At 34.9% G+C, this 19,871-nt stretch overlaps 1 protein-coding gene across 1 annotated transcript in view; it reads left to right on the top strand.

The window, feature by feature from the left end:
• Positions 1–19,871, top strand: part of LAMA2 (laminin, alpha 2) — a 613,484-nt gene that overhangs the window by 1,838 nt on the left and 591,775 nt on the right. The gene's annotated exons all lie outside the window — the stretch shown is intronic.

Raw genomic sequence — 19,871 nt, 5'->3', positions numbered from 1 at the left:
ATACTTATCCTTCTTCCAGTTAACTTCTAGCTAAGTCAATAGTTCTGATATTTGTTCTTATAATCTTGCATTTTTAGCAGTACTATTTTTTTAAGGAGTAAAGAGATATCCCAGGCTCCTTCTATAATAATAACTCCCTGATTAAAATTCTTGGAATAAAAATGGCCTTACGTTCACTATATAACTTTTTTTCTTCTATTTTTGCTTTTACTTCTCTGAGAGGTAAAATGGGGCCAATATGACTTAATGAATAGAATTTATGAGAGTGATTTTGAGAGTATCTCTGGCCACTGATTTTTTAAAATGCTACTTTCAACTATTAAACTTTGCTCAATTACAAGATGTGTTTAAATAAGACATAATACTTTAATAATATTAGGTAGCTGGCAGAAATGAGGGGCCGGGGCACCAATCCTTATGTCCACTTGGAATGGGGTAGAAACGCAAAACATGCAGTGTAGGGATCAAGTGAATTGTTGCTGAGAATTATCCTGAGCACGCATAGGATTTCTCTTTTTTCCTCTCCCTTCTTATTTACTCTCTTTTCAAATAAGGTAATATTAACTCTGATTTCTATGACCCAGGTACAAGATGAAGTGAATTCCGGAGGAAGGGTTTATACTACCATTCTGTCAAGATACCACTTAAATGCTACATACAATAAGGAATTTTATTCAAAATAACTACAACATACAATCTACTATAGACTGCTATAATCTGCATTCTAGTATCCATTATTGTCTTTGTCATAGACCATTTACAATATATTTGGAGGTTGGCTCAAGGATAAATGATTTAAACCTGTTAATGTTAAAAGTATGTAAAATTCATGGAACTTTAAAATTGGATAGTGATTTATGATTTAAAAATGCCTAATGTACATGATCTTTATTCGCCTTCAGATATTACTATTCTCAAAGGACAAATTTAGAACGTAGGCTTGTAGTAGTAGTAATTTAAGTTTACATAAGAATAACTTCATTTTCAACAACTAAAACACTTCTGGTATTGTTTGTGCTGAATTTTCTTTTTTATGGTTCCAAGGTTTCTTTCCATTAAGTTTTTAGGCCATGTTTTCTTTTCAGTGTTGCTCCATTGAAGCAAGCCCTCTGTGAAAATCATGGGATATGAGTATGACTGAAGAAGGGGTTGCCTGGCTAAGTTCAACTTTTCTGTTTTCGATTATACCAGCACTGACCTTTCTAGGCAAGCGCTAATTGTGTAGAAGTTCTATTTCTCCTTATAATTCGATGCCAATTTATTAAGAATTTTTGACATGAATCAACCATTTTGAGATGTTGTAATTGAGTTAGAAACATAACCAGACTTTTTGTTTTTTACTTTTTCTTTGAAATCTTATGTGGTTTTTATAGCATACTCTATTGTAGTATGAATAGCATTGATTCAGCAAGAATGATAGTCCAAGGAAATTCTTTAGCTACATTTAAAATTGACAAAATAGGAGAATGATGTAATCAAAATGATTCTGCATTTCAGCAAGTCAGTGTCTAAAATTTTTTTCTGATATTCTTGTGAATAATATGTGGAAATGGAGGCATAATGTTAGGTCAATTGCAACTGATTGAAAAATAGTTTCCAAAGAATATTGCATAGTGGATTAAGATCAATCTGGGAAGAAGTCTCTAGCAGTTCTACAGTGGTTTTCTTATGTTCAACTGTCTTGGTAATGGCTTGATGGAAAATGTAAAATCCAAGCTTATCAGAACTGCAGGTGGTCCAAAATTGATACAGGTGGCTAAGCAGGTTACTAACAAGTTCAGAAATTTTAAAGCTCTCTATAGCCTGGACCATGGATGGCACCTACATGAAGTTGCTTTTATTATTCATATCCACATGTTAAAAAAAAGTCCATTTGTGCTCTTCTGGAAATTAGTTATATCCTTTATATATTTAGGAATGAATATGAAGACAGGAAGAGAAAGGCCACTCTGAATTGCAGCAAGTTCAATATGTACATATAGCATAATACAGTGACAAAAAAGGGTAGCTCACTTTTATACAAAACTCATAGAAGCACATAGGTCTGTTGGTTAACACACATTGGGTATTTCATTGACAAATGCGTGTAGATTCAGAGAGGGGAGAGCAGAACGGTTAAGAGTCTGAGATTTTCAGAAGAGGAATGTCCCAAGTAAAACCTTTCCATCTGAACAAGGAAAGATTTAGGGAAGGCAGTCATAAGAAATGTCCTCAAATTTTCCGAAGAGTCGTTATGTTAGAGAGAGACTATTCTAAAGGCTGAACGTGGATTCATAGAAGAACATGACAAACAATCAGGTTTGAATTTTATAATATGGAGAAAACAGCTACTCTCCTCGCCCTCTCCCCACACCATTTTGAGCTGTTCAAAAATAGCTGGATCGTGTTTGACCAACTTGCTTCTGGAAAGGACCATGCAGTGATCAGATATACAACTAGTGAGGGATGCTTTATGAGGGAATACCTCTACTGAGAGGAAGTTAAGATCCATCGTTAACTGTCTAGCCATTTTTCAATTCTAAGATTCTAATATTGTAGTCTATTGTTTTTAGAGTGCATACTTGTATTTAAATTTCTGAATTCTTAAAATGTCAAGAAAATGTTAAATATATAAAAATGTGCTTTTAAATCCCTTTTGGGATTTAAAATAAAAACATGTTTGAGACAATCCTCACACATTTTTGGCAAGAATATTTAGATATTTAGCATGGAATTTCCACATCACCGTCAATTGCACAGTTCTAAAACATCTTGTGTTATAACACGCAAGAATACTTTAGAAATTACCTGAGAAGTTTTCAGGGGACTCATAGTGGCCATAAACCTGGAATTAATTTTTTTAATGTTTTTCTGTGCTGCATATGTAATTTTTTGGCTTGTTTGCCATATACTGACCTAATCATTTAGTAAAAATGATTCATAACAGATAAAATGCATGGCATTTCAACATATTCAAAATATTTATATGAACATATTCAACACTAAATATTATAGATGTGATAGAATTAATAAACTTTATATAAATTTTATTTTACGTTATATTTCACATATTAATGTATACAGATTTCTGGTCTAGCTTAAGATTTTTCTACCCTAGGATTTCATGCAAACTAATGAACTGAATCTATATCAAGAGATGCTGGGGGCTGGGCAAGGTGGCTCACTCCTGTAATCGCAGCAGTTTGGGAGGCCTAGGTGGGTGGATCACCTGAGGTCAGGAGTTGAAGACCAGCTGAACCAACATAGCGGAAACCTTGTCTGTACCAAAAATACAAAAATTAGCTGGGCGTGGTGGCATGTGCCTGTAATCCCAGCTACTCAGGAGGCTGAGGCAGGAGAATCACTTGAACCCTGGAGACAGAGGTTGCAGTGAGCCGAGATCGTGTCACTGCACTCCAGCCTGGGCAACAGAGGGAGACTCTATCTCAAAAAAACAAAACAAAACAAAAATTTAAAGAGTTGCAACTTATCATCTGTCCAGTTTGCAGTAGGGCCTTATTTAGCTTCTAGAAACCATGTGAAAAAGATCAGGAAGAAATTATTGTAAATAATTATTGTAAGTGGTTGCACAAGTGGTTTAACTTCTAATCTAGACGATTCGGGTTTAGAATTTGTTTATAGTTGCAACTTGAAACTCGAGAGCTAAACAGGAATTTAGGCAGAAGCTCAGTTGCAGTGAATGAGAAAACAAGACAGAGTTTAGAGAAAGATAAAAGTAGATTTTCCAGGCTTAGTATATACCAAGCAGATAGAAATAAAACTCATTCTAGGCTTTCCCCATTGTTAAGACTGAATTTAGAGGTCAGAATTTGTGAAGGAAATTGGTGGGGTTGGGCCTATATGCATTAGAATGTGGTAAATGAATGAATGTTTACACTGAGTAAAACAGACAAAAAAATTCCTGCTCTTGTGGAACTAATATTTAGTTGGGATGGAGATGAGGAGACAGGACTATGATGAATATATAATGAAGTAACATAAGAACACCTATATTGTATAGAATGTAGTTGATGATAAATGCCCTGGACAAACAAATACAACGGGGTAAGGACAGTTAGGAGTTCTAGGAATGGAGGGAGGTTGATGGCTGTTTTAAATAGTTGGTAAAGGTTGACCACTTTGAGAGGATCTCACTGGGGCAAACACTTGAAGGTGACGTGGGAGTGATTCGTGCAGTTATCAGGGGGAAAAGTACCCTCTGTACAGGGAGCAGACCTCTGAGGATCTAAGCTTGGAGCGTGGTGAGAAGGCTCAGAGGAGAAATGGGAAACTGGAATACATAGCATTGTTGACCTTAATTGTAAAGATTTTGCCTTTTAGTCTGAGTGAGACAGGGAGGCATTGGTGAGTTTTAGCAGAGTTAAATAAATGAATAAAATCACTGTTATGTTTTTTTTTCTCTAACATGCACCAATCCATGGATCTAGACTAACAGTCCAAGCATAGAATTATCTTAGATTCATCTCTTGTCCCAAACATCCCACTGATAGAGCACATTTAAATGATTCTACATTCAAGAGCATTCCACTTCAACCATCCTATCTTATCTTATCATGGTGAAGCTCAGATGAGTCTTTGTAACACTTCTTTTCTTCCCTTTGGCAACTCAGTACTATTCCATTATTCAAAATGTATCAGTACCTCAAAAACAACTTGTGTGCCGGGAACTTCCGCAGCTTTTAAAAATTTTGCTCCAGTGTACTTAGAAATATGACATAGATTTTTAAGGGTAATTTAAAATAGTATGCACTTTAAAACAAAAATGGATTATTCACAATCCCACATGGACATATAGGAACTTTGGAGTTACCTTTTTTATTTTCTATTTCAATATCAAACGCTAAAGTTCGGACACAATTGTTGAAAATGACATAGTGATGTATTGGTCTGATGACTTATTTTATGATATGAATTTTGAAATGCTATCTCTTTTACATTCAGAAACTTATTCCATGCTCTGTTTCCATTTTTGTGACTGTTTTAAGAATCGCTGTAAGTTTTAACAATAACCTTTTGGACTATAGTATGCAATTTTGGCCTAATTTAATTCTGTCATTTAGAACAAAAAGGTGAAAAAATTGGATAGCTTTTCCCTCTCTCTCCCTTTCTTCTCTTTCTCCCTTCCTTTCTTCCTTCCTCCCTTTATTTTCCTTTTCCTTTAGTATTCTTCCTGTGAATAAAATATGGTAATTAAACTAGATGATTCTAACAAATGTAACATTCAGGAAGATAGTAAGGCAAAACGTTACTTAAATTTTCCTTATTAAAAGCCACAGGTAATTACTGTCTAAAGATAATTTGGGACATACTTTCAGGGTGAGTTAAAGCTAAAGACATTTGCTTGTCAAAGATGTATAATATGGGTTTAAAAATGTTTTTCTCCTAAGTAATCTTGAGTGTGGATCTTAATATGGGAACTTTATGCTATTTGGCTTTTATTTGGACACGTGACAATATCATTGAAGACTGCCTATTAATGGGTTCTTATTCATAATATCGGCCTCTGTGACATGCCTAATCTAGTTCAAATAACAAGTTAATCTATGCAAATTGCTGATGATGAAAACCTCAGGAGCTGTTTAGTGCCTGACACTTAGGAAATGTACCTTGTGCAATGTTAAGTATGTCTCTGCATATGGAGTTCACTCAACTGACCCCCGAACTGTGTACCTTCCCAAGGCTCTTCATTTAGCTGCGTCCTGAGTGTCAGATGGTTTAGATTGGTATAATAATATGTAGCTGCATTGTGAGCATTAACACATTTACTTACGTAGCAGAGCTATTCAGTAGATTAATATAATTATCCTCATTTTGTAGAAGGAAAATATGCCCAGCAAAAATTCCAATGCTTGTTTTGGAGTTAGAAATTGGACTTTTATATATTTATCTTTTATAAAACACCCTGAGGAAAAAATATATAGATCCATTTCTGAGTTATGTTAGTCTATCATAACCAGAGATTCATTTGGTATTATGGAAGAACAAAAAATAAAATGTTTAGTCTTGAAGATTCTTTTTCATTTAAATACACACACACACACACATGCTGCTTATTGCTATGTAGACATATACACACATGTGTATTACTTAAAACTATGCATTAATTCAAATGCATTAATCACATTTTAGTCTTACATTCTTAGAACTTTGATTACTGGACACTAGGCTATAAGAAAATATTAATTGATTCTTTATTGGCTTTTCTGAAGTCACTTTACAGAAGTTACTGCAGCAAGCTAGAAATACAATGGTATTTATTATACTGTATAATGAACTCTTTAAAAATAGTCAATGTGTAAATGTCAGTGAATGAAAAGAACAAGAACCAAACAGATATACCTAAGAATCAGAGAAAGGTTAATCTCAAAAGTCCTTCTGAAAAGATGAAAGACCTTAGCATCTTCATAAAAACATTTAAAGACTTTCATTTGAAGTTGAACTCAGTTAAGACAAAATTTTTCTAATCTCCCAGATTTTGAGAGGGTGTGTTTGCGTATGTATGTAATTGCAGCACCAGTACACATGTACCATTTACAGCCTAGCACACACAGGACCTAATCTGTATATTTAGTATGTTGTCTGCTTGATTTTTGTTTTCTTAAGGTATTAGATTTTGTTTATCAAACTCTTTGAATAAGAAAATCTAAAAATTGAATTTCTAGAAAAGTCTCATTGCCCTGACAAAGGACTATGGACCAAAGAATAAATGATAAATGAGACAATTATAATATTCCATCCAGTAGCTATACTGTTAAAATTCCAAGGTGTAATCCTTTTTGAGTGACCTGTAACTTAGAAGGTCCTATTCTATAGAAGAAATAGAGTTAGTAGAGTTTACTGCATCAAATATCTTTTTTCAAATGCCTACGTATTATATTTGACACAATTTCCTGGCTTATTGCCTTCTATGCAATTTTCAATTACTGGATGAAGCTGAAAGTTTGAAAGAGAACATGAAGCAGTGCAATTGTCATTTCAGTGAGCTACCTCGTCTCATTGGTTTGTCATGGTGCATATGTAAAACACTGAATATAAAACATGAAACATCTAGTATAGCCTCAATAAATGTTCATTTTCAAAATGCCTCAAAAAAGGAATTAAACCTAACAACCTAACATGACATTCTCTGGCCGAAGGAAACACTCTTCTCCAATATCATGTGGTATACCAAATTCAGTTGAGGGTGTTTGTGAAGGAAGGAATTTGCTTATATACTTGAAAACACAAGTGTTTGAATTCTGTTCTAATTAGAATTTGCACTGCAGTGTTTCTTTCTTCTCAACTTTATAGCTTAGCCTATAATAAAAACTCTTATTAATACGTACCTCTTTATACCTTCAGTTTCCACATACAGTACGCTGCTTTGGAGGTAACTTTGAATCGTAGAAAACGTATGGACTTGGGAGAAGGCTAGAATTGGATTCATAGCCAAGTCACCACTTTACTAAGATCAAAAGCCTGAGTCAACAGAGTTAAATCTTCTATTTGTAAAATAGGTTTAGGTTAGATAATAAATGTGAAAATGCTTGCCAGCTAATCAGTAAATGCTAGCTCTTACTTATTTTATGAGCATAAAACTAAAAAAATGATATTTGCTTTGCATGTAACATACCGGTTTTGCTTAAAAACAGCAAAATATTCTAAAAATTTCTTTGAGTAGAACCTAAGAGATTATAGATGGCAAACTATTTATCTCATTGCCAAGAGATTGAATAATTCTGTCGAGGTTACACAGCAAGTCAGTAACAGAGATAAGAAGAAACACAAGGTCCTATAATTAGCTAACAGCTACGTTAGTAGCTCTGTGTGAGAAGTGATTTAAAACAGGCAACATGATGGAAATTTTTGCAATAATTTGTAGTTATTCATACTTCAAATGTGATACAATAAACATTTTTTCTAGGAATCTCGTTGTTAACTATGTATTTATTTTGTTGATAAACTATTTTTTAAAAACTTCTTTAATACATATAGTATGTTTAGATAAATATATGGCACAGAGTAAGCATTTCATAAAGGTTAGTTATTATTCTTAGTCTATGAAGTATATGTTTTCCTTGACACCTGCTTGGGTAGAGATGACAATTTGGCACGTTTGACACACAGTGTGAGTCAATTTCAGCATGGCCTTCAGTGAAAAGTCTATTGGATTCCAGAAAAGCTCTCAATATAGATTGTCTTTATTTGGACTCTCCCTAATTACTACAGTAAAAAAAAAAATTCTTGGAATACGTTATTTAATACAACTCTGGATAGGGAAGATTGTTAGTGTGTCTACTTGTGTATTAAATTTTTAGTGTGTCTATTTTGTATTAAATCTACATTAAAATAAACCACCAAAAAACAAAACCAAAAAAACCTACTTCAGAAAATCATGTAACACTCTAACAAATCTCTAGAGAAAACTGCTTTTCTAAACTTGGGAACACTGGATTTTGAAAATATTTCAGACAAGACACTTCTTATAGGCCCTTTTACCTTCAGAAAGTTTCAATCTTGCCTAACACATAATGTGCAACTATTCATTTTATCATTCTGATACACTAGAAAAGTCACCGGATTTGTAGTTGGAATTACAGAAAATAAATTTTCCCTCTAGCGCTTCCTAAAGAGATTACCTTAAACATGGATAAGTCATTTAACTATTCTGAAATTCAATTTTCCATCTAAAAAATGACAATATAATGTTTGAATCTATTTCATGGAGTTGTTATAAGGGTTAAATAACCTAAATAATACAAATACCATTATTAATACTATTTGTTATTGTAATAAATGACAGAGTTGGCTTTAGGCATCATTGGTTATGAAGTTTGCTCCACCCCCTTTCTTTGTTTTTTCCCCCAGTGGCTCTTAACCATTTGTTATTAATTAATAATGTTATGTATTAATATACATATATTTATGAATAATGTTTTTAAAATGTTTTGTATTAATATACTTAGTTCTCCTGTTTTCTAGGACCCATGACACATAGCTTTCAAACATGGCACAAATTATTTGTTTAGTAAACATACACATACTATTGCATAAGAAGGAAATGCAGCATCTGAAAATGTACATCAGTTTCCTACAAACAAGTAGCAAATAGTAAGTATTTAGTGAAACTATAAAACTATCAAAAAAATAGTCCAGGGGTTCTGAAACATTTTGTGTCAAGATTCCTTTATCCTCTTAAAAATAATCGAAGCTTTGATTTATGGTATATCTACTATTTGTATTAAAATTAAAATTGGAAAATTTAAAAATGTTTGCTAATTAATTTAAAATAACAGTAATAAAACAATTGCATGTTGACAAAAAGAACATAGCTTTATGAAAAATAATTTTACATCCAAAATAAAACTCTTCATGTCTGGTTTAATAGAAGAGAACTGGATTCTCATTTCTGCCTCTGCATTCAAATTATTACGTTATTTTAGTTTAAATTATTTTGGTTTAAGCATATTAAGAAATATATAACAACAAGCATAGATATGCTGTTAGGAAAAAAGAGGAGGCTTTCAGTGCCTTTTAAGATAGCTATAAATATTCTTTGATTCTATATCAAAACTCAGTAAATGGTAGTTTTCAGAATGATTGGCTGCAGCGTGGTATCTGACACCGTATCAGTGATATTTTTGTACTCTTTTATATTAAAATGCACTGATCTATCTTGAACTTAGAAAGAATTTTACCCACGTGTGATGTTATAGCATCATTCATAGATCATTTGGAAGATACTGATTTACTACTTATGCAGATCACCCACAAGTTGACAGATTTTCTTGTAAAATATTTTTTAATCACATTTTTATCACTATTGATCTCATCAGAAAAGCCCCTAAATATTAGAAGCTGTTAATCTCACAGTAATAGAGACAAGTTTTTCAGAATTTTTATTTTCCTTTGTAAGTTCATGTAGTTATTGACAAATTTTGTTATTTTTCTTGAAATACAGTTACTTTATTCATTTTTTAAAAAACGTTTATCAAACAACTGAGTCTTAAAATCCATAGTCAGATACCTTTTGTAGTACACAGGGTATTCCACGAAAAAAGTGGCTAGTTTAGCTTGCAGCTGAAAACAGTTGTACAAATGCTTTTCCTCAAATCAACCATCATGCTTCAGTATACAATTAATGTTAAAAAGATGTACCCAAGGGTAAAGATTTAATAAATTTAATCATTGTTACTACTTCATCAGGTACATTCATCTGTGAAACTAGTTGTTTTTTTCTTCTGGGAGTGTGTGGTGGTGAAAAGTAAACTGACCACTAGCGTGGTTTAGTACCCCTGCCTTGATTTGTGCTGACACCATCAGTGTTTCCCATGACTATTACTTTTGCACCATCAGTGCACATGTCAACACAATGAAAAGGCAGCTAATAATTAAATCTCGTTACTGAAAGCATTTTTGAATTTGTGTACCTATGGATAACAGATCTTCCTCTGAGCTCTACAGGGTTAGACTATAGTTAACTTCCTCACTGCCTGCCTCTTCACCAACTCTACAAAATCTATAGCCATATGAAGGTAAATTTTGCAATCAGAAAAAGCCAAAACCACTTCCGTTTTTACCTCAGGTCTAGTCTAGGCGAGTGGTACCATTTCTGTTTAAGGCGGAAGAAATCCAGAAGAGCTTCTTCTGTGGAAAAAACAGGAAGGGTTAAAACCAGCCAGACATACATACAGAAATCAAAATCTCTCCGTACCACCTGCCCTTCTTTCTTTCCGTTCACTTGGCCAAACTAGAGTAGACAGAGTGTACTTACCCACAGTTGGACATATGATGTTATTCCTAACAGATTTTAAAAGTGAACTCATGGCCGGGCACGGTGGCTCACGCCTGTAATCCCAGCAGTTTGGGAGGCCAAGGCGCACGAATTACGAGGTCAGGAGATCGAGACCATCCTGGCTAACACGGTGAAACCCCGCCTCTACTAGGAAAAAAAAAAAATACAAAAATTAGCTGGGCGTGGTGGTGGCGCCTGTAGTCCCAGCTACTCGGGAGGCTGAGGCAGGAGAATGGCGTGAACCCGGGAGGCGGAGCTTGCAGTGAGCAGAGATCGCGCCACTGCACTCCAGCCCGGGCGACAGAGCGAGACTCCGTGAACTCATGAGCAAGGCTTAGTACAAAGGAAACATGCTAATATCGGTAATTCTGAATATTAGCAGAGGAGACTTTTATTCCTTGCTGAGCTCCTGAACTCACATCAGGAGGGGTCCTTTGTACTTTTCATAGAAAGAATTCTTGTTAGAAGCACTGGATATCATATTTCTCAAAATATGGAATTTCCTTCATTTATTTCTAGCCTTTGAAGTTTTGTGATTTCTAAAGCATTTAAAAGGTTCTGTAATGTTGAGAACCTAAAACGTGATTCTTTTCTCTGTGCCCGTCTCATACGATTATATGTGTGTCAAATGATGGACCTTGTTTCTTTTTCTTATTTTTTGGGAGATGTCCAGAGACTCAAGGATCCATCCTTTGACCAACTTTTTCACTCTTCAAGGGCCTCATACTGCTCTGATTTCAGATATATAGATATATTGCTTACCAAAAATTGCTGGGTCTGAACATGACTGGTAATAAGATATTTCCAGATTAAGTGGACAAATTGCTCAGAACTTTTTAGTGTCACAATTTAAATGACTAAATTTTTGAGGTTTATGTGTTTCCAGCCCAATGTGCCCTCTCCTTATCTAATATAATTTATCTTTTAAAATTAGACTGGCTTTGCATATGTCAGATTTTGTATTTAACAGACTTTTTATGTATTTCTTTGTTAGGAAGTGTTCAATGTTAGACAAAGGGAGCAGTTTACTTTGGAATCCATGTCCTGGTCCTGCTGAATAACATGCCTTCACCCTCCTTATCTTTTTTTTTTTTTCTGCCATACATTTCCAGTAACATAGAAAGAGTTAATTGGTGTGTCCCATCTTTATTGCTTTTGTAAATCTACAAAATATAATAAACATATAAATCTACACTTTATATGTAGATAATGGTATGTTTTAAAATTCTGCAAAAATACCTTTTCAATTCTCTTTATTCTCTTTCTCAAGCTTTGATAAAATATTTTTCATTCAACTTTTAGGGACCAATTTTCTCTGTAGAGTTCCTGATGTGGTGCTACCAGAAGTGGCGCTGAGGAAAAAGTTATTCTAAAGTTCCTCATTCACCTAGGATATGAAATTTTATCTTTATTTATTTATTCCTTTGGATAAAACATTGCCCTCACAGGCTATTCTTTTCTAAAATGTTTGCTGTGCTGTTATTATTCACTTTAATGCAAATTAATTTATCCACTGACCTTCCTTCTTGACAGTTTAGGACTGTATTAAGTTTTCAGATATGCTTGGTGAGAAATAGTGAAATAAAACTAGTTAACATCTATGGAATGCTTAACTATGGGCCAGCACTGCTGTAAGCATGTCTCATGCCTTAATTTATCAAAGATGGGTACTATTAATCTCATTTAACAGAAGAGAAAACTGAAATACAAAATGTTAACTAACCTTCCAAAAGTCAAACAACCAGTGAACTGGTAGAGACCAAGATTTGGACCTAGGTGGTTCTTCTTTGTGGCCCGTTCACCTACCCGTGGCAGCATGTGACCTGAACCCTGACAGAGCACAAATTAGTAAGCAAAGGGCTTCCTTTAGTGACATGCTGTAGAGGTGATTTTGTTTCCCTTTTTTGTGAGGTTTCCTATGAAAAGATTAACATTTAAACAATATTTACCATTTACATTCAGCACCATATCCTGATACATCAGAAGAGTCTGTGAACATTTTTTTTAAAGAATCCTTGGAGATAGCAATGAATAAATTCTTAACTGTGTCAGGTATGCGTGAATTTTTTGAGTCATATTTAAAAGTTTGTAGCACTTTTAGAATTATTAATTGGTAAGAGTGTGCTTTTTTTCTCTTTGTTGTTGTGTGCAGTGTTAAAGCAAAAATAATCAAGGCCCAGGGCTTTTCCTGGTTAGTTAATGGATATATGACAAGTGATGGCAAAGGGATAAAGTTATTAACTTAATCATTAATTGGCCCAGGGTATCCCCCAAAGCCACAGCTGGAACTGAAGTACTACAAAAATGACCGTTTTGTTGTTATACCTTTTCTTTACATAAGGAAATAAATAAGCAAAAAGAGGGAGTATCTTACCTATTTGTTGATCAAATATCTTGTAATTCTGCTTATGGTAACTCCCAGAGTAGAGAATATCATCCAGTTGGCCCCCTTTTTGAAACTGGATTGCAATGGAAATCCTATTGGCCAGGTTACTGGTTAACAGGAGCTGTAGTGCTAGAGCTCTGACTGCATCAGAAGTCCAGCGGTGTGGGCACAAAGCAGCGCAGCACTTTTGAAGTTAGACATCGAGAGTTTGAGTCCTAGATTCACACCTTGCTGGCTGAGTGCTGTTGAAATAGTGCTGTTGAGCGAATTATGTAACTTCTTTAAACCTGATAATCTCACCTTTAAAAGAATGACAATAGTAGTGCCTTTTTAAACATTAAGTGGAATTCAATGTTTAATTTGTATTCAGAAGAGGATGGAATCATCATTTAAAGACTTTATAGTCAGTGGTGTTTTCAGCATGGGCAACAGGAGCTTTAACTTAAAAGATCTAGAAACTGGGCTTGTTGGCCATAGTTTTAGTGTGATTAGAGGTGGTCATAGGCTGGTCTAAGTTGCCATATCCTGGTTATGGATGGTAATAGAACTACCTATTTATTTGATGTCTTTGCTTAGTTGTCTCCTAGGTCCTTCAAAGCCAGGATTGAACATAGGTACTCTGCATTTCCTCAACTCTTCTCCCATCAGCTTTTCCTAACTCAGAAAATGGTACCGTCATTCACCCCTTGAATCAAATTTGACATCTAGAAGTCACTATTAACTTCTCTCTTTCCTTCACCTTCCAGATTGAAATAATCAGCATGTCTGTCATCTACACCACCAGAGTTTATTCCATAAATATCCGCATCTTTTTGTCCTTATTGCCTTCTAGACCACAGTACTGTCTTTTTTTGCCTAGGCAACTTCAGCAGCCTCCCAGCTGCTCTCCCTTCTTTTCTCTTTTCCATTTTACAATCAGTTTTCCATGCAATAGGCAAGGTGAACTCTGAAAATAGTAAATCAGATTAGATCTTTCCTCTGCTTCTAAATTCATTAGATTTTAAGGCTATTCATGACAGCTCTTGTATTTTTCTTTGATTTCAAATTATTCTCTTTTTCTGTTATTTTCCAGCAACAGTAAAGACTTCTTTTCCATTTCAAGGCCTTTGTCCTTGCTGTTCCTCTGTCCATAGCATTGTTCCATTAGATCCCCGATGGCTGTCTCCTTCTCAATGTTCCAATCTCATGTCAAATGTCACCTCTTAGAGAGGCCTTTCCAGAGGGCCACTTTAAATTAGTTTCTGTCAGGCACTCAACTCCCTGTTGTAATTTCTTTGAACAATTAAATAAATGTTTATCTTGAATACCCTTGTTTATTTATTTTTCTTCTTTGTTGTTTTTCTCCCCAGACTGTTGGAATATAAATTCTGTTCTAAAAGGATCTTCATCTCCAGAGTTGAGGAGATACATAAATATTTTTTATTTTGAATTAACACATGGCTGTGTTCAGGCTCTTCTGAACGTAATTCCATAGAAGAGGTCAAAAGTGGATTCCTGTATGTAATGAATCTGTCCTGTTTATGATTTTCAGTTATATAACGAGTTAGAAGACCAATCCAATCATGTTTCAGATAAATCTCAAGAGCAATTGCTATGGCAGAGAACTAGAAGGGTATTTAATCAACTAGTTCCTCTTCTAAGATCTTTAGCTCTTTAACAGTTATAAATTAGTAAAGTACGTTATATAATGCTAGGACTTTTTGCCTTTCATTGTTTCTATTGCTTTATCTCCAGCTTCTAGTCTGACATATGGTAGGCACTCAAAAATTGGATGAAGAATCAGCTCTTTTTGGACAGACCAAGAGTGTTGCCTTTTAAAACATTTTATGTGTACTTTTTCCCCTGATCCTTTTATAGTATGAATGAATATTTGTATAAGATATAAATTTCTACAAATACTGAAACACAGTATGGACAGATACAAGTTATCATTATTAATATCACCTAGATAAATATAAAATATCTTAGAAAGTAAGGCTACCTTAAATTATCTTGCTTCTTGAGTTTTTATTTTTCCACCTCTAAGGATATTCCAGTAAGAGTTGAGCAGTATTTAAGCTTTGGATAAGGAATGCATATTTCTTGGCTTAGTCAGAACTTCTCTGGATGGAAGGTCTTTTTGGATGAGAATTACACTACGTAAGATTAAAATGCCCATTTAAGATGTAAATTCTAAGGATAAAATATAGATAACTCAAATGGGGCGATTTGATTGGCATCTGTTTTCATTTTTCTTTGTTCCTTTTTAGATACCACCAAACTCCTTCCTATTTCAGGCAAAAAGATATGTTTTAAAAACCACTCACAAGGCCTCTACAATATGTCAGATAACTCATGTGCGTGCATGTCCTTGGATGTGTATGGTCTCTTGCTTGAAGTTATCAGCCAGCAAAATGGTGAAATACTTAGAATTAGTAAAACATCTGGAGGTCAAGAAATGCAGTACCTATATTCTTCTCCTTATTTTAAGAATGAAACTAATAAAAAGTAAGGTGGAGCTGACCCTTCAGCAAAGGAGGGATTTTTATTTATGAGTGAATTTGAGAGAAAGGGGGACAAGAAAAGACTTTTGAGATCAGGGCGGAGGTCTGTTTTGTTGCTACTGTATCCTTACTGCATAGCACAGTGCCTGGCACCTAGAATGGTCACAGCAAATATTGAATGAGAGAAAAATAGAAAAGGAAGAGCTAACTTTTAGGAAGGAGCACTTACTTCCCACTTACAGGTATTGAAAAAAATATGAAGATCGTTAACATTATGATACTGTCAGATGTAGGCAGTTACAATTTCTACTCAACTGTAGAAAAAAGAACTAAAGACAGAATTTACCAGGACATAAAAGAAAGGTGTAAGATCATGGATTCCTGAAACAGGATGTTCCAATTAAATATTTAAATTTAAGGGAGGATTCTAGGAGTTTAACAGCTATTTAAAATATGCCCTGCTGGTATTCTTCCTAGGTTCTCCACACCTTCAAAGCTCATCACTTGGACAAGATTGCCTCTTTACTTTCTCTAAGTTAATCTGGTTCATCCATTTTTGCAAAAAATGACAACTCCCCTCTCTCACTAAGGTATTTGAGCCATCCAGAACACCCTCCTGTCTAGGCATGGTGGCTCACAGCTGTAATCCCAGCACGTTAAAAGACCAAGGCAGGAGGATGGCTTGAGGTCAGGAGTTCAAGACCAGCCTAGGCACAATAGTGAGATCCCTGCCTCTACGAAAATAAAATGAAAAAATTAGCTGTGTGTGGTGGCACACGCCAGTGGTCCCAGCTACTCAGGAGGCTGAGGTGGGAGTATTACTTGAACCCGGGAGGTTAAGGCTGCAGTGAGCCATGATCACACAACTGCACTCTAGCCTGGGCAACAGAGCGAGTCCCTATCTAGTAACAATTAAAAAACCCAAAACAAAAACACGTTATAGATTATCTATAGATTCAATTTTCAAAAATCCTAGGCTTCTCATCTCTAAATATTGTTATAATACTGCAATTTTCAAATTAGCTTTCACTTTTAAGAAATGCTACTTTCCATATTGGAGTGAATAATTAATATAGAACAAAAATGCATGTCTGGGATTTAGAAAATCTTGGGATTCTGTTTCTATCCTTGCTTATTTTTTATTAAACTAAGTCATTCATTTTAAGAAATGATCCCCTTTACCCCAACTGTAGAGGTATATACTACCTTATATGCTACCATACTCAAAAGGTTAGTGAAGAGGCATAGAAAGAGTAGTGAAACAGTGAAACCTTCTAGATGCCAGACGCTATACAAAAGCAAAGCATATGACACCACCATGGTGAAAAAGGAAGCTAATTAAGACCATCAGATAGTATTTGATTTTCTCTCTCCATAGAAATCATGATAACTATGTTACATAGTTACTTAAATTTAGACGTTAAGTTTATGGAATCTCTCTGACAGTTATATTAGCTAATCACTAAACAGAAATTTTAAAATAAGTATTTAATATTAATTCCCAGTCTTAGGAGAATATTTAGCTAATAATTCTACAGTTAACTGCAGAGTTTATTCATTATTTAATTCATAATGTCTTTTCAATCACTTTACTGTTTCTTGATTCATGAAGAATACATACCAAGTGTATTAGTCTGTTCTCACACTGCTGTAAAGAACTGCCCATGACTGGGTAGTTCATAAAAAGGTTTAATCGACTCAGTTCCGCGTGGCTGGGGAGGCCTCAGGAAACTTACAATCATGGCAGAAAGGAAAGCAAACACAATCTTCTTTATGATGTCAGGAAGAAGTGCAGAGCGAAGAGGGGGAAAAGCCCCTTGTAAAACCATCAGACCTCATGAGACTCACTCACTGTCATGAGAACAGCATGGGGGAACCACTCTCATGATCTAATCCCCTCCCAGGAGGTCCTTCCCCCAAAACATGGGGATTACAATTTGGATTACAATTCCAGATGAGATTTCCTGAGGACACAGAACCAGACCGTATCACCAAGAGAATAAAAATTAACACAGAATGCCACTTTTCTATTCCCTTTAAATATTTCCAATTGAAAGTATTTCCATGACCTGGCAAGTTCTTATAGAATTCAATCACTATCGATGTCTCAATTGGTATAATAAAAGAATAAAACACATAATTTTGAGACAAATTCCACCTTTCCCACACTCTCAGCATATAAACACATAATTGAAACAAGAAAAATGAGAAAATAAATCAAATACATAATATGATGAAGAATTTACACTATTCATTATGATATGTGGGACCAAAGTGACCAAAGTAATTGGACAAAGATAGACTCAGCAATGAGGACCTAGAAGAAATGAGTTTTCAACCCATTTTAAAAGTAGAAGAGAAGGTAGGGTATCAAAAGTAGAGCGTGCTAAGGAAAGTGGAGGGTATTTTTGTTGTTGTTGTTGTTGTTAGAGACAGGGTCTCCCTCTGTCACCCATCTTTGCCCATTGCAGCCTTGAACTACTGGGCTCAAGTGATCCTCCTGCCTCAGTCTCCCACGGTGCTGGGATTACAAACATGAGCTAGCCACCACCCGATGTTTTCTTGATTCAGTAAAAGAAAATTGATGGTTTCTCATGTTCACCAGAGGGAAACATTCATTCATTTTATCAGTGTGTTCAAAATAATTCTTACTCCTTCTTTCACTTTCAAGTGTTTAATTCATTTTTGTATTCTATTCATAAATATGACCAGATGCAACTTAGAATATGTATACCATCTTATTTCATATTAACACACACATTTTGTTCTTTCATAATAGATTTGTGTATGGTTTCATATATTAGAGTGTTAAATATTGAATTTATTATAATTTACTTAGTAAAATATTGATGTTAAAATCTAGTATGTTTATTTGAGGGGTATAGGAGGCTTACAGTGAAATCATCCTTTCATCAAGATTTCTTTGTGAGACACTATTACTGGAATTGTGCTTTTTGCATTATATTCCATTGACGTAATTTTAAACTTCCATTCTACTTCACTACAAATGGAATTTCATTATATCTGACTCCACAATAAGTGGGTTCCAGAATCGTTGACATTTAGTAGAATTACAGATATTAATGTCTTTGTATTTCCTGCATTAAAATGCATTACGTGTGCTTTCAATTCTGTTTTAAAGAAACTGCCATTGATTTACATAGTTGTATGGAAGAGTTTTGTTTAAATGCCATTGCCTGATTTCATAGTGGCTTTTATTTTCCTTCTGAAATCATTTACAAATATTTCTTAGGGTATTGGCTACTGTTGGTTTGAAATGAGATAAAACTTATGGACTATAAATATGTTTGTGTAAATTTTCTCTAGCAGTAAGTCTTTCTTAAATCTTTGTGGACATTAAGCTGTAATTGTAGCTTTCTCTTGCAAGTTTCTTTATTCTCTGCTTTATTAGTCCCTTGTAGGAAATTAAGCATTATATAATAATGCTTAGAACATCTTTCTCTTTTAAAGAGGGAAATTAAGATAAAGAGCTTGGTGAGAATAGGATCTTTTCCTGGATTGTATGTTTCTGAGATTTGGTGACAGAGCGTCTGCTGTGGAGGCAGGAGAAGGAGGGATCCGGGCTGAAGAAGTAGACAAAGACAGTGGACTTTGCTTTTAAGAGGCCTGCTGCTGGGATCTTCTCACCCATTCCTAGCAGAGCTCAGAAGTAGGCATCCAGTTGCAGTAATTGTGTTTTGGGCTCAAAGGAGCCCTTAGAGTGCCAGACCTAAAGAGGCAACGCCCGATAAGAGTTTCAATAGTTGTATCCATTCTAGAACCGCCATTTTCTTAAGAGTCTGAGGCCCAGGGACAAACGCCCAGGACATATATACACTTTGATAGAAGGAACATTTCAACTCCATCCAGGTCAAAATCACTCACTAGGTCTTGTGCACCTCCTCCTCCTCCTCTTTTCTGTCTGGCGTTAGTAACCACCACAAAAGACAGCTTTCTGACTGGTCATTATACCACTCACAGTCTTATTTTTAGCTTGGTTTGAGGGTGTCCTGTTCATAACTTAAGGAAACAGATTTGGAGTGTGAATGCCCTTGACATCAGTTTTAATAAGCATTTTTAATTCTACAATAAAGTGATTCAGATAATTTATTTTTCCTTTGTCTCTATCTCCCTAGATAGAAATATACAGAGGTTGGATTTCCTGATGAGTTTCTTTCCCTCTTCCTTCCTTCCTTCCTTTCCTCCTTTCTTTCCCTTCCCTTCCCTT

Source organism: Colobus angolensis, unplaced genomic scaffold (assembly GCF_000951035.1).
Source record: "Colobus angolensis palliatus isolate OR3802 unplaced genomic scaffold, Cang.pa_1.0 Scaffold322, whole genome shotgun sequence".
Lineage (NCBI taxonomy): Eukaryota > Metazoa > Chordata > Mammalia > Primates > Cercopithecidae > Colobus > Colobus angolensis.
The sequence above is the reverse complement of the archived record's forward strand: the minus strand, read 5'-3'. Positions and strand labels throughout refer to the sequence as shown.